The 13,317-nt window shown below is 40.9% G+C and overlaps 1 protein-coding gene across 5 annotated transcripts in view; it reads right to left on the bottom strand.

The window, feature by feature from the left end:
* ATP11A (ATPase phospholipid transporting 11A) overlaps nucleotides 1–13,317 on the bottom strand; it is a 127,709-nt gene that overhangs the window by 92,643 nt on the left and 21,749 nt on the right. The window lies entirely within an intron of this gene.

The raw sequence follows: 13,317 nt of genomic DNA, 5'->3' as shown, positions 1-13,317 counted from the left end.
TATAGACTTGTGTACCATTACTTGGCTTCCCATTCTTCTCAGAAGACTGACATATATATTATATACAAATATAATGTATTTTATTTATTTATATATATACACAGATACATATATATACACACACACACACATATATATACATAAAAAATAATGTGTATCTGTATAGGAATGAAGTAACCCCACTGTAGGAGAAAACAGGTTCCTGACCATCTAAAGAAGCTGAAGGTGCACGAGTCTATGGGACCTGATGGGGGTGCATCCATGGGTCCTGAGGGATCTGGCAGATGCAGTTGCTAAGCCTTTTTCATATTTTGAGAGGTCATGGCAGTCTGGGGAAGTTCCTGACAATTGCAAAAAAGGCAACGTAGTCCTTGTTTTTAAAAAGGGGAAAAAGGAAGACCCAGGGACCTACAGCCCAGTCAGTCTCACCTCTGTGCCCAGCAAGATCACAGAACAGATCCTCCTGGAAAATCTAAGGCACATGGAAAATAAGGAGGTGATTTGTGACAGCCAACATGGCTTCACTAAGGGTAAATCATGCCTGACTAATTTGGTAGCCTTCTACAACAAGGCTACAGAAACGGTGGATGGTGGCAGAGCCACTGACGTCATCTGCCTGGATTCGTGCAAGGCATTTGACGCTCTTCCACACGACGGCCTGGTTTCCAAACTAGCAAGACATGGATTTGGCATATGAACCACTTGGTGAAGTAATTGGCTGGATGGCGGCACTCAGAGTGTTGTGGTCAAAGGCTCAGCGGTGGAGTTCCTCAGGGGTCAGTATTGGGACCAGTATTTTTCCAATATCTTTCTTGGGAGATATGGGCAGTGGGATTGAGTGTAGCCTCAAGAAGTTTGCTGACAATACCAAGCTGTGTGGTGTGGTTGACACCCCAGAGGGAAGGAATGCCATCCAGAAGGATCTTGACAGGCTGGAGAAGTGGGCCAATGCCAATCTCATTATGTTCAACAAGGTCAAGCGCAAGGTCAGTGGAACCCCAGGCACAAATATAGGCTGGGGGCAGAACGGCTGGAGAGCAGCCCTGAGGAGAGGGACTTGGGAGTAGTAGTAGATAAGAAGCTCAACATGAGCTGCCAGTGTGCGCTGGAGCCCAGAGAGCCAGCTGCATCCTGGGCTGCATCAAAAGAAGTGTGGCCAGCAGGGCCAGGGAGGGGATTATGCCCCTCTGCTCTAGTGAGGCTGCACCTGGAGTTCTGTGTACACCTCTGGAGCCCTCATCACAGGAAAGACATGGAGATGTTGGAGAGGGTCCAGAGAAGGGCCACAAAGATGATCAAAGGGCTTGAACACTACTACTATGAAGACAGGCTGAGAGAGTTGGGGCTATTCAGGCTGGAGAAGAGAAGGCTCCAGGGAGACCTTACAGCAGCCTTCCAGTACCTGAAGGAGCCTACAGAAAAGCTGAGGAGAGGTTTTTCACCAGAGAGAGTGATAGGACAAGGAATAATGGTTTTAAACTGAGAAAGGGTAGATTTAGGTTACACATCAGGAAGAATTCTTCATCATTAGGGTAGTAAGGCACTGGAATCGGTTGCCCAGGGAGGTTGTGAAAGCACCATTCCTGGAGATGTTTTAAGTTGGATGAAGCCTTGTGCAGCCTGGTCTAGTGTGAGGTGTCCCTGCTCACAGCAGGGAGGTTGGAACCTGATGATATTTAAGGTCCCTTCCAACGTTAACTATTCCATGATATGATTCTATATGAGGAAAGAAAAAAGCTTAATATACATAATTATACAACTCAGTACAGAAAAAGAATCATTTGCATCAGTTTGAATTTGCATGAGATACTGATGTTTCTTTAGAAATAATTTTAAAATAAATATAAATGAAAGTATTAATAATAATAATAAATAAATATACTATCCAGAAATTGTGGTGGATTTCTGCTAGTATTTTGGGGAAATTAACAGGAGGGTTAATACTACTTCCTTACATCAAATTTAAAATGAAAATCAGCTTCCGGCAGCTTACACTAGATGATCAGCTTTCTCTTCTACTACCTGCAATACCTGACAGCAATCTATGGCTCATCAACCATGACAACCTACAGAGAGACTATTCAGCATGTCCACCTGATGAGTCACTCAAGGTGACTCACAAAAATTTCTGTAACTTAAGTTCTAACACCCGTATTCCTCTTTGCAAAGCAACAGTTCTTAAGCCATATTAATGACCCAGAAACGCTCACCAAGGTCTCTGAACAGGAAACAAAACCCCCCCTTTGTGAAGGTGAAAGTTTGTCATTTTAGGCACAAAAGTAGGCAACTGTATCAAAGCTGCTCTGGTTTTAAACTTTTCATACAGCTTCTCCTATTGGAGGTAATCAGGGCTGTAGGGGATTAATACCTCTATTAATAATGCTGTTTTTCAGGTTTCAAAGTTCACATCCCCAGGTTAGCCCACACTTGTATTTCTACATGTAGACAATGGAAACCAAATTTTTCAGTGTTTTACATTGGAGAAAATTCTTCACAGACAACAGCATTAATGATACTTCACATGACAACCTTGAAAAGCTAGCTATTTGTACAGTATATTTTTTTCTTACGTTTAGCATCAGTTCTGAAACTCATACGGTCTCTAAGATATTCTGTAACCCTCTCCATAGAATCCACTCTGCAAGGTATCTTTCCATGCTCATACAGTAATTCACGTAAAGGAAATTCTCTTGCAATAAATTCTCTTGCAATACAGTGGCAGGGGTTGCTAGAAAAAAAAGCATGGAAGCAAACCCTTTGGATCTCCATTCCAGAAGAAACTCCTGCTTAAGTTTTAATCCTCTCAGCATTCAATTCTGTTTAGCTTTTCCCTCAAATGAGTCACGCCGTGGTAACCCTGGAAGTGCTGTGGTTGGAAAAGAACTTTAAGATCATAGAGTCCAACCATCAACCTAACTCTACTGAGTTCAGTCCTAAACCATGTCCCTAAGCACCACATCTACACATCTATTAAATATCTATAGGAATGGTGATTCAACCACCTCCCTGGGCAGCCTGTTCCAGTGTTTGATAACCCTTTCAGTGAAGAAGTTTCTTCTAATATTCAACCTAAAACTCCCCTGGTGCAACTTCAGGCCATTTCCTTTTGCCCTGTTGTTGGTTACTAGGGAGAAGAGACCAAGCCCCACCTTACTACAAACTCCTTTCAAATAGTTCAAACAGAGAGCAATATGGTTTCCCATCAGCCCCCTTTTTTCCCAGACTGAAAAACTCCAGTTCCTTCAGATGGTCCTAATAAGACTCACTCTCCAGACCCTTCAGCAGCTGTGTTGCACTTCTTTGGACATGTTCCAGCACCTCAGTTTCCTTCTTATAGTGAGGGGCCCAAAAATGAACACGGTACTCCAGGTGAAACCTCACCAATACCAAGTATAATGGGACAATCACTTCCCTAGTCCTGCTGGCCACACTACTCCTGATACAAGTCAGGATGCTGTTGGCCTTCTTGGCCACTTGAGCACACTGCTGGCTCACATTCAGCAGGCAGGCAGTCAACACACCCAGGTCTTTCTCTGCAGATCAGATTTCCACCAACTCTTCCTCAAGCCTGTAGTGGAGCATGGGGTTGTTGCAACCAAAGTGCAGGATCCAACACTTGGCCTTGTTGAACCTCATACAACTGGCTTCAGCCCACTGATCCAGCCTGTCCAGGTCCCTCTATAGAACCTTCTTACCCTCAAGCAGATCACTCCCACACAACTTGGTGTCATCTGCAAACTTACTGAGGGTGTACTTGATCCCCTCATCCAGATAATTGGTAAAGATATTAAAGAGAACTGACACCAACACTGAGCCCTGGGGAACACCACTGGTGACCAGTCACCAGCTGGATTTAACTCCATTCACTACAACTCTTCGGGCACAGCCATTCAGTCAGTGTTTTACTTAGCAAAGCATACCCCCATCCAAGCCACGAACAGCCAGAAGAATGCTGTAGGAAACAGTGTTGAAGGCTTTACTGAAGTCCAGGTAAACAACATCCACAACCTTTCCCTCATCCACTAAGCAGGTCAGCTTGTCATAGGAGGAGATAAGGTTAGTCAAGCAGGGCCTGCCTTTCATAGACCCATGCTGACTGGACCTGATCACCTGGTTGTCCTGCATGTGCTGTGCAATGGTGCTGAAGATGATCTGCTCCATAACCTTCCCTTGCACCAAGGTCAGACTGACAGGCATATAGTTCTCTGGATCCTTCTTCCAGCCTTTCTTTTAGATGGGGACACATTTGCCAATCTCCAGTCAACTGGGACTTACCCAGTTATCAAGGACTGTTAGCAAATGATGGAAAGTAGCTTGGTGAGCACTTCACCAGCTTCTTCAGTAGCCTTGGCAGCAGCCCATCCAGCCCCATAGACTTTTGTATGTCTAAGTGGTGCAGCAGGTTACTAACCATCTCGTCTTGGATCACAGGGCTTCAGTCTGCTCCTCATGCCCATCTTCCAGGTTAGGGGGTTGGATACCCAGCAAACAACTGGTCCTACTACTGATTATCCCAGTCACAATCACTCGACTTACCCACGGGTCTGAGGCAGTGACTGAAGATACACACAGTATCCAGTACACCACAGAGTAGTAACAGGAATGATGATTTCTGTTCCATCTTCTGCTTCTTTTCCTGAACACTTCTGCCTTTATTTGCATCTTTTATAGCTACTGAGTACAAAGATTATGCCCTCAAAGACTTATCCAAAAGAACAAAATTTCTCCCAAAGGATCACAACTAAATAGGACTCTGTTAAGGCAGCCATGTAAGTAGAGCTGTTTTCATTCTCTTCCTGTAGTATGCATTACTTTGTATTTAGCAATGTTGAGTCCCAGCAGCTACTTACTGTCCAGCGTCTCTATATTTTGAAATTCTTCTTTAACTTCTCACAATCAACTTTGGATTGTGTGATTTTGTATTCCTAGCTGAATGACAGCATACATTGTTCCTTTGTCTAGAAATTTGCTGAGGACATATATCCTTGAAGACTCCACTGCAAAGACATCTGTGAAAATTGACCATTTAGTCTTGACCTTTCCTCATCTTCTGGCCAGTTATTAATACAACAGGAGGTGGTTCCTCTTAATCCACAACAGCGGACTTCCTTTAAAAGCCTCTGGCAGGAGGTACTGTCAAATGCTTTTTATAAATCGAAGTGCATTATACCAGCCACATACTTGTTAGCCACTCAAAGGATTCTAACTGCTTTGTGAAGTATAACTTCTAACTAAAAAAGCTGTAATGTCTTCACAGTATTCATGTGTTTCCAGAATTTTTATGGTACTTTACTTTCTTGAAACTGCCAGTTCTACTTCCCTCCTAGGCCCCTATTGTATCACACCTGTCTCTTCCACTCCTCCGGCAAACACAGTCTGATGTAAGGGGTGGGTTACATACGTGTGACCAAAAAAAAAACAAAAACAAACATACTTCCATATCTGAGCTATTTTACAACTTGAGTGAATATGCTTTGATCTGGGTGATGACTTCCTATTCTACTGAGTCACCCTCAATACGTTAAAAGACAGCTTCTCTTGTCCACACTTGAAATAAACTCTTCGGTCCAGGGATTTTTCAGTCCTCCACAGGGAACACTACTGCAAAGAACTCATACAAAAATGCCAGATAACAGTACAACACAGGCACTGTTTATAAGATGATTGCTGAGTAACATTGTGAACCAGAAGTCCTACATTACTTAAGATTAAAATTTGCTCTTTGTACATGAAGGCAAATGATCAAAGAATATCCTTGACAGTTGAAAAAGTGTTCCTTCTCCTCCCTCTTGAAGGCAAATTAAGTTTTCTCATATGACCACAGCTTTTTCCTTATGGTCTTTCATGTCTTGTAGCATTTTACAAAATTGTCAGCATTCTGATAATGTGGTCAGCAGCATACCTACAAAATTAAACCCCTTCATCTACTTTTAAGGTTTATTTTAACCAACATCAATTAACACATCTTAGTTTATTCTATTCTCCTTAATCATACAGCAACTTTTTAAAAAGGAACCAATCTCTAATACAATTCTTACATATTTGCACCCAGATACTGCAGTCTCATTTATTATCTTCCATCAAGTTTCTCAAAATGCTTATACCATCAGTATGCTCATTTTAAAACAGGTCTTTCAGTCTACTACCTTTTTTAAAAGGCACACAGCATTTTGATAGAAGCACACAAGATTGCACTTAATCAGCGTGTCTATTTTTATCTGCACCATTTAAGAGGACTTGATTTGCTGATGCATTAAAATTCAGGAAAGAGGCAACAAGAAAAAAAAAAAAAGGACAAAAGTTTCTACCTTGGGATTTCATCACCCAATGAAATATTATCCAAATGAAGGTCTACAGCTTTCCATTTCCTGTTTTCAGTGAAAGGAACTATTAAAAAAAAATGCTACAGGAAAACTAGTATTCTTTTTACATTTTATTACAGCAGATTTTGACAACAGGTAGTGTGCCTCTCCAATCCCTAGGACTAAAAAGGAATCCTTGCAGTTTTCATTCACATGCCCAATCTCTGCCCTCTCCTATGCTTCCCAGTAGAGTTCTTCACTGAAAAACTATTTACTTTGCCCCTTTGCAAGCTCCAGGGAGGATTAACAGCTCAGCAAACCTTCATTTAGCAATACTGTCTCTCAAATACTGACTCACCACAGCTCCTTCTCAGCCAAATATTTTTCATTAACCACTTCAGAGTCTCCATCAGCATGTTACATCCAAGTACTCTACATTCACCTTCTCCAATACCACTAGACTGTTCTTGAGGATGTCTGAAAAGCTTATTTCTTACCAGAGGTGTGCCTTGTGCTCAATTTTTGCTCCTGCTCAAGATTTTTTAATTCTCTTTTTCTGTCATCATTACTTAACCCTTCTTAATGTCAAGCTAAGACACCTGTTTGCACGCTGGTCTCTCTTATTTAAAGTCTATTTGTACTTTTCTGGGTCTTGGAATTATTAACATAATTTTATTAATATAAACATTCCTACTTTGTCTAGAGAAAACTAGACTTGGTTAAAATAAAACAGCAGACAGAAAACTAGTTACACTAACAGCAGGTGTTAGCACATACCTAAGAACAAGCAAGAATACAGCAAACAAAAATCCTTGCTTATGGTCTCAAAATAACTTTAGTTGAGATGCTCTCTAGGTGGAATATGGTTTCTACATATTTAGATGCATGCTTCCATACAAAATGTTAGCATACAGTACAATAAAATACTGGCATTCCATTTATCATCACAAACTGAACTACAGTACAACCTCTCAGTTCTGTTAGGAATTTTTTATGCAGCTCACTAACTGTCAAAGTCTCTTCATGCCTTTTGTTGCAGCCTCTTGAAACATCAGAGTTTTATAACCTGCAGCTACTGTCACTTCATCTGACTTCGCATATGAAATAATGTATTGGGCATCAGATCACTGAATTTGGCCTGCTTAAAGGGTGAAAAAATTAAGTCACAGATCAAACAAAGTCATATAATGTGGCAGCTTTTTATTAATAGCATGAAAGCAAGTAGAGCATAGAATAGCTTTCTTATTACACTAATAATGACATATTAGATTACACTATGCCCATTTCTTTTTGTCAGATTATATATCATTGCTTCTAGAAGGACACAGTTAGAATCTTTGCCTGGCTTTTTAAGTGTGATAATATTTTCTAAGAGTTTGGAGACTTCTGGGTTTTGTTGTTTTAAGAACTATCATGAGTAACTGACTACCTCTAATAAATATCCCGCTAAACAGAATTAAATTGCTTAATCATAGTTTTTCATTCTTGTTCTATTTCAACATTCTATTGTGACTAGAAGATATATTTCAGCATTAAAATGTTTAGGAAACAGCTTCAACTTCAAAATCAGAAGAGCTTCACAGTTCTTTTGGCACAGTGCTCAATCCTGCTAGTTTCTGCTTTCCTCAAAGTGCTGTCTTTCCTCACTCCTCATTTATAAAAAAATAATTTTGCAAGCATAGGTGGTGCCGTACACACCTCTGCATACCCCAACATATAAAACCCGCACGTGAACCTGTGAAATCATGAACAGTCACAAGAAAAAAACTAAGTCCAAATACCATGACCTAGCAGGTGAGCATAGTCAAGACACTGCTCACCAACTCTGCATGGCGACTGCAGCAGCAATGGAGGACTGCTCCCCTATCCACCACAAGTCCCTCTACTATAGATACTAAAAACAGCAAATCAGATGAAACTCAGGTGCTCACTCAGCAGGGACATCTCTTAAGGAAACCCAGAAACCCAAATACATGCCCACTCCCTCAAATAAAAACAAAGCTTTACAAAACAGTTTTAAATTGCTTTAATTTGCTTGTTTAAATCAACTACTTGGTTTTGGAGAAGGGAAAACAGTTATTTTCCATATAAGCATTCCTGCATTTTGCCTTTTATTTTTCTGTCTACAGCTACAGCTCAGCTGCTGAGACTAAGCGAAATGAAATACTTCACTCTGTGCCTTACCATGCTGTTAAGCATAACAAGTATCACAGTACACAGAAATGAGTAGTTTAAGGAGGCAGACAGACATACTAGGAAGATGCCTAAGGTCCTAAGATATACATCTTGCAAGCACATCTCTTCTTGCTCTTTAGTCAACACAATCTACCTTTGTTGTTCTATTAAGATGCTAGTCATTGGCATGAGCATGAACAAAAACACAGCGAAGGCAAAGTTTCAGGCAAATGCTAAAAGGTCATTTAGGGGAAAAGTGCATTTAGAGCCACATATTTAGAGCAACATATCTACTAGGTAGGAGACCAAACATGAATAATCTCTAAATAAAGTAATTTGAAGTATATAATCTTGCATGGTGACACTTTGGTTTTCAATCCTTGCCCAGTGTTACTCAGCCACACTATGAAAGTCACTATCTTGAAAAGGTAGATACCATTTGTTATCCCCTGCTATTCAAATTTTTAAAAGAATACTATGAGGTTTTTTACAAAGTCATCACTGCCAGCACCTCTCTCTACAACAGTGAGATTATAAAAAACAAGATTACAAAATATATTTGGAAGGGACTTTTTTAAAGAGGTTTTTCAGACAAAAGCACTCTCAGAATAAAGGCCAACTTGGCTGATGTCAATTTGTCTCCCTCACTTAAATTCAGTCCATAAATTCTCAGTGCGGATGCAGTGTTCCTTTCAGAGGATCGCAGTAAAATCTGAAAATAATTTTAGCCTACATTCATCCACTTGACTGGATGTAGCTTTAAAACAAGTAATAACAGAAGTGGAGTTTTGGTGAGCCATGATAAAAGCCATGAAGATGTAAAATTATGAGTGTGAAAAACAACCCTGGGAGCGGCTCAGCTTCTCCTTTCCTCTGAGACCCTAATTTGTGTTCTCCCTGACCACCATTTCACCTTTGTGTTCCTCCAATGGCTTGTGAAGATGGGCTTTCGAGGGGCTGATGCCTCCTGGGATGGGCCTCCAAATACAGCCAGGCAAAGTACTGTTCAGATGCCTCCACTACCACTGTTTCTCTACACCCCTCCATGGGCATGCAGAGATGCGTTTATCATGCAAGTTAGCACTTTGTTCACCTTCAAACATTTAACATGAAAGCTCCAGCAACATGTGATATTAGGATGGTGTAGTAGTTTTGATACATTGATGCAAGTGTAATAAACAATTAGGTGTTTCAAGCTTGAGCTGTGTAATTCACCCAACCTTTTTAAAGTAAGCAACACTGGTGAACAGGAAAAATTAAGTTTCTTGCAGCTGATGTGAACTGTCATCTTGAAGACAGGTTAAGAGTAATTATAGAACATTAGGCAGAGGAATGCTTTCTCTTAACTTGCCTTCAAAGTACAGACTTCTTGGTGCCAAAGCCTAGCTAATGGTTGAACACAAATCAGGTAGGGAGAAAGTGATAGCAGAGCTATCACTGCTTTCTCACCCACTGTGCCACTTCTGGCAGTGCTGTCAGTGGACAAATCACCCTGCACAATAGGTGGCACTGAAAGATGTAAACCTTAATTTTTGTTCATACAATGGTCTGTGCTGGAAGGGACCTTAAAGACCACCTAGTTCTGACCCCATTGCACGGACATCTCCCTCTGGTCCAGGTTGCTCAGAGTCTCATCCGACCTGGCCGTGAACATTTCAAGGGAGAGGGCTGCCACAACTTCTCTGGGAAACCTCTGCCAGTGTCTCACTACCCCCACAGTGAAGAATTTCTTCCTAATGTCTAGCCTAAACCTACCTTCTTTCCACTTGAAGCTGTTCCTCCTAGTTCTATCACTACATGTCTCTGTAAAAAGTCCATCCCAAGCTTTCCTGTAGGCCCCATCAGGTACTGAAGTCTGCTTATAAGGTCTCCCTGGAGCCTACTCCAGGCTGAACTACTCCAACTCTGTTGCCTTACGAAGGCGACGACCTGGTTCTAGAACGGTTCAGCGACCCCTCATGGCCGCTACGACCATCAGCACACAGACACCAATGTGGTGGATGGCAAATGGCGTTTATTAGTGCGCAATACAGCTTTTTATTCCCTAAATTATATCTTAGATTAGTGTCACTTCTGTCTGCTTACTTCACATGCTAAGACTCTAATTGGCTATCTAGGGGGGAGGGGGTCCTGTCTTTCCGTACAACGCGAAATCTTCCGACCGCCAGTCCCTGGCTACATTGTTTCCACGGGCTGCGTTTTCCCACAATTCCCCCCTCCCTATGCCTAACTAAATTGCCTAAAATATAACTACCTTAAAAAATTCATGTATCAAAATCTTAAGACTTAAAACTTCTTAACCTTACTCTATGTTTTTATAGCAGCATCACTTACTGGAGATATCTTTACCTTATTTTATGTTTTTATAACAGCGTTAGTGTATCTCTTTAAACTAAATAGAAAACATAAGACATGTTAAATACGAGGTAGTTAGAGGGTAACAGGATAGGGCTGAGGATAGTTAATGAAAAACCTGAGCAAAAACTTTCTTAAAGCAATTGTTGGCGTCTCACCACCAAAATGTTCACCTTTTCCAGCCGGCTTTTGACACATGACACAAGCTTGTTAAATACACAGGAACCATGATAAAAACCAGTTTTCTTGTGCCTCTCGTTCCCTTCTCCGGTTTTCCAGTCCCTCCCTTAATTTGGCCATTGTGTCCCTCACTATCCCGGTGTGGTCCGCATAACAACTCTCTCAGTCTGTCTTCATAGGAGAGGTGCTCCATTTTAGGGAATGTAAAACTACCACTTGTATGCCATTTTCCGCTTTAATATGCTCCAATGACCTGTGTGATAACTCAATCTTTGCTTTTGCCATTTACTCTTAAGGGTTTAAACCAGTACAAATTTGTATTTGAGAAGTCTAAACTGCATGCCAGACCTCACTGAGTGCACTTCTCCCATTTTTGGTGGCTTAGACTCATCTCAGTTTGGGGTAGGGGAGCAATCAAGAATAATTCAGTTAGCAAAACAAGAATTACATTGAACAGATGTTTACTTGCCACTGGAAGACACCTGTCAAGTTCCACTTTCTCACCAACAGGCTTGATGACTGGAGAAATGAGAGCACTTTTCCCTTGAATCAGACTCAGACAGCATATAACACTATTTAGAAGGAAGGATGCTTCACAGACCCTGTCACTACTGGAGAATACAGGGAAGGCCATTTCATAGCACATTAGAAAACTTTGCCAGTAATGGAAAGCATGAAATTACTTATCCACAGTGTGTAACAGCAGCAAACAGGATGCATTATAACATAAAAGCTTCCAACATGCACATAACAAGGAGTAGAGATTACTTTAGAGTACCATCCTGAAATATATCTACAGTAAAATGTTTGTGTTGGTTTTTTTTCTTTTTTTAATACACAGAAGTAGAGTAACACCTGTATGTATGATCACAATACACTGTGAAGGATTTCTCCTCTAAGATTAAAACACAAGTTTCTCCAGAGTGCAGTACTGAATAAAGGGCAGTAACTGCCAAGAAAATTAACAAAGCCTCATTCTAAGTTCAAACAATTTACGTAACCACACTTGAGTGAACAGACCATTTACTAAATGGCATAGTAGTATGAAATGCCACCAGATACAGAAAATACAAAAAGGAGGAAACTTTAAATATATTTTAGAAAATATTTTCTAATTCTTTATACAGGCACGGTCTTCTCCCTTCTCCATTATGCCAGTTTTGGCTGTGGTAGAGTTAATTTTCTTCATAGTAGCTCGTATGGGGCTATGTTTTGGACTGTGCAGAACACAGTGTTGATAGCACAGAGATGTTTTCATTATTGCTGTGCAGTGCCTGCACAGTGTCAAGGCCTTTTATGCTCCTCACCACCCCACCAGCAAGCAAGGCTGGGGGTGTGCAAGGATTTGGAAGGGGACACAGCTGGGACAGCCGTCCCCAACTGACTAGAGGGATATATTCCATACCATATGATGTCATGCTCAGCATCCAAAGCTGGAGGAAGAAGGAAGGGAGGGACATTTAGAGTGATGATATCTCTTCTTCCCAAGTAACCATTACACGTGATGGAACCCTGCTTTCCTGGAGATAGCTGAACACCCGCCTGCTGATGAGCTGCTATGAATGAATTCCCTGTTTTGTTTTACCTACCAAACCATCTATATCTCAACTTTAAAGTTTTATCACTTCTACTTCTCCAATTCTGTCTCCCATCCCACCAGTGGGGAGTGTGAAAGCTTAGTGGTGCTTAGTTGCCAGATGGGATTAAACCATGACATCCATTTCCACCCCTACTGCAAAAATAACAGACAAAAAGTTGCATTACGCTAGGTCATCATTAATAAATATAGCACTGTAGGAAAGAGTCATTATTATCTGAGTAGCTGCCTCTACTGGTAGGCTTTTATCAATACCTCTGTAGTAGCAGATGAGTCTAATGTTAGCACTGCATTACACAGTAATTTTGCTGATCAAGAGAACAGTACATACTTTACAGTGTACTTATCAGCAAGGCTTCTTTCAAACAAATTCTGCTGCAATAGAAGCCTTCAGAAACTTCTGCAGAAACAACCAGAAAACAAGTATTTACTTCTCTTGATTCCTGATAACTTCTGGATTCCTAGATATGAGAAAGGAGTTTCCTTCAGGGAAGAGCATCTTTTAATAAGTGGCTTAACAACCAACCTGTGGAACTGGGTCTAAGCATTCTCTTGGGTTTAATTTTTAAGTTTACATTTGAACTGATTAACACTGACAAGTGATTAATTCTTCAAACATTTTAAATAGTTGAACTATGAAACTGAAGACCCAGTCTGCAACATCATATACTCTGATTCAAAGTTTCACTTTTTGTCCACTTCTCCTCC

This window comes from Apus apus, chromosome 1, assembly GCF_020740795.1.
Source record: "Apus apus isolate bApuApu2 chromosome 1, bApuApu2.pri.cur, whole genome shotgun sequence".
NCBI classification, from domain to species: Eukaryota; Metazoa; Chordata; class Aves; order Apodiformes; family Apodidae; genus Apus; species Apus apus.
Note: the sequence above shows the minus strand (reverse complement) of the source record. Positions and strands in the feature narration are given on the sequence as shown.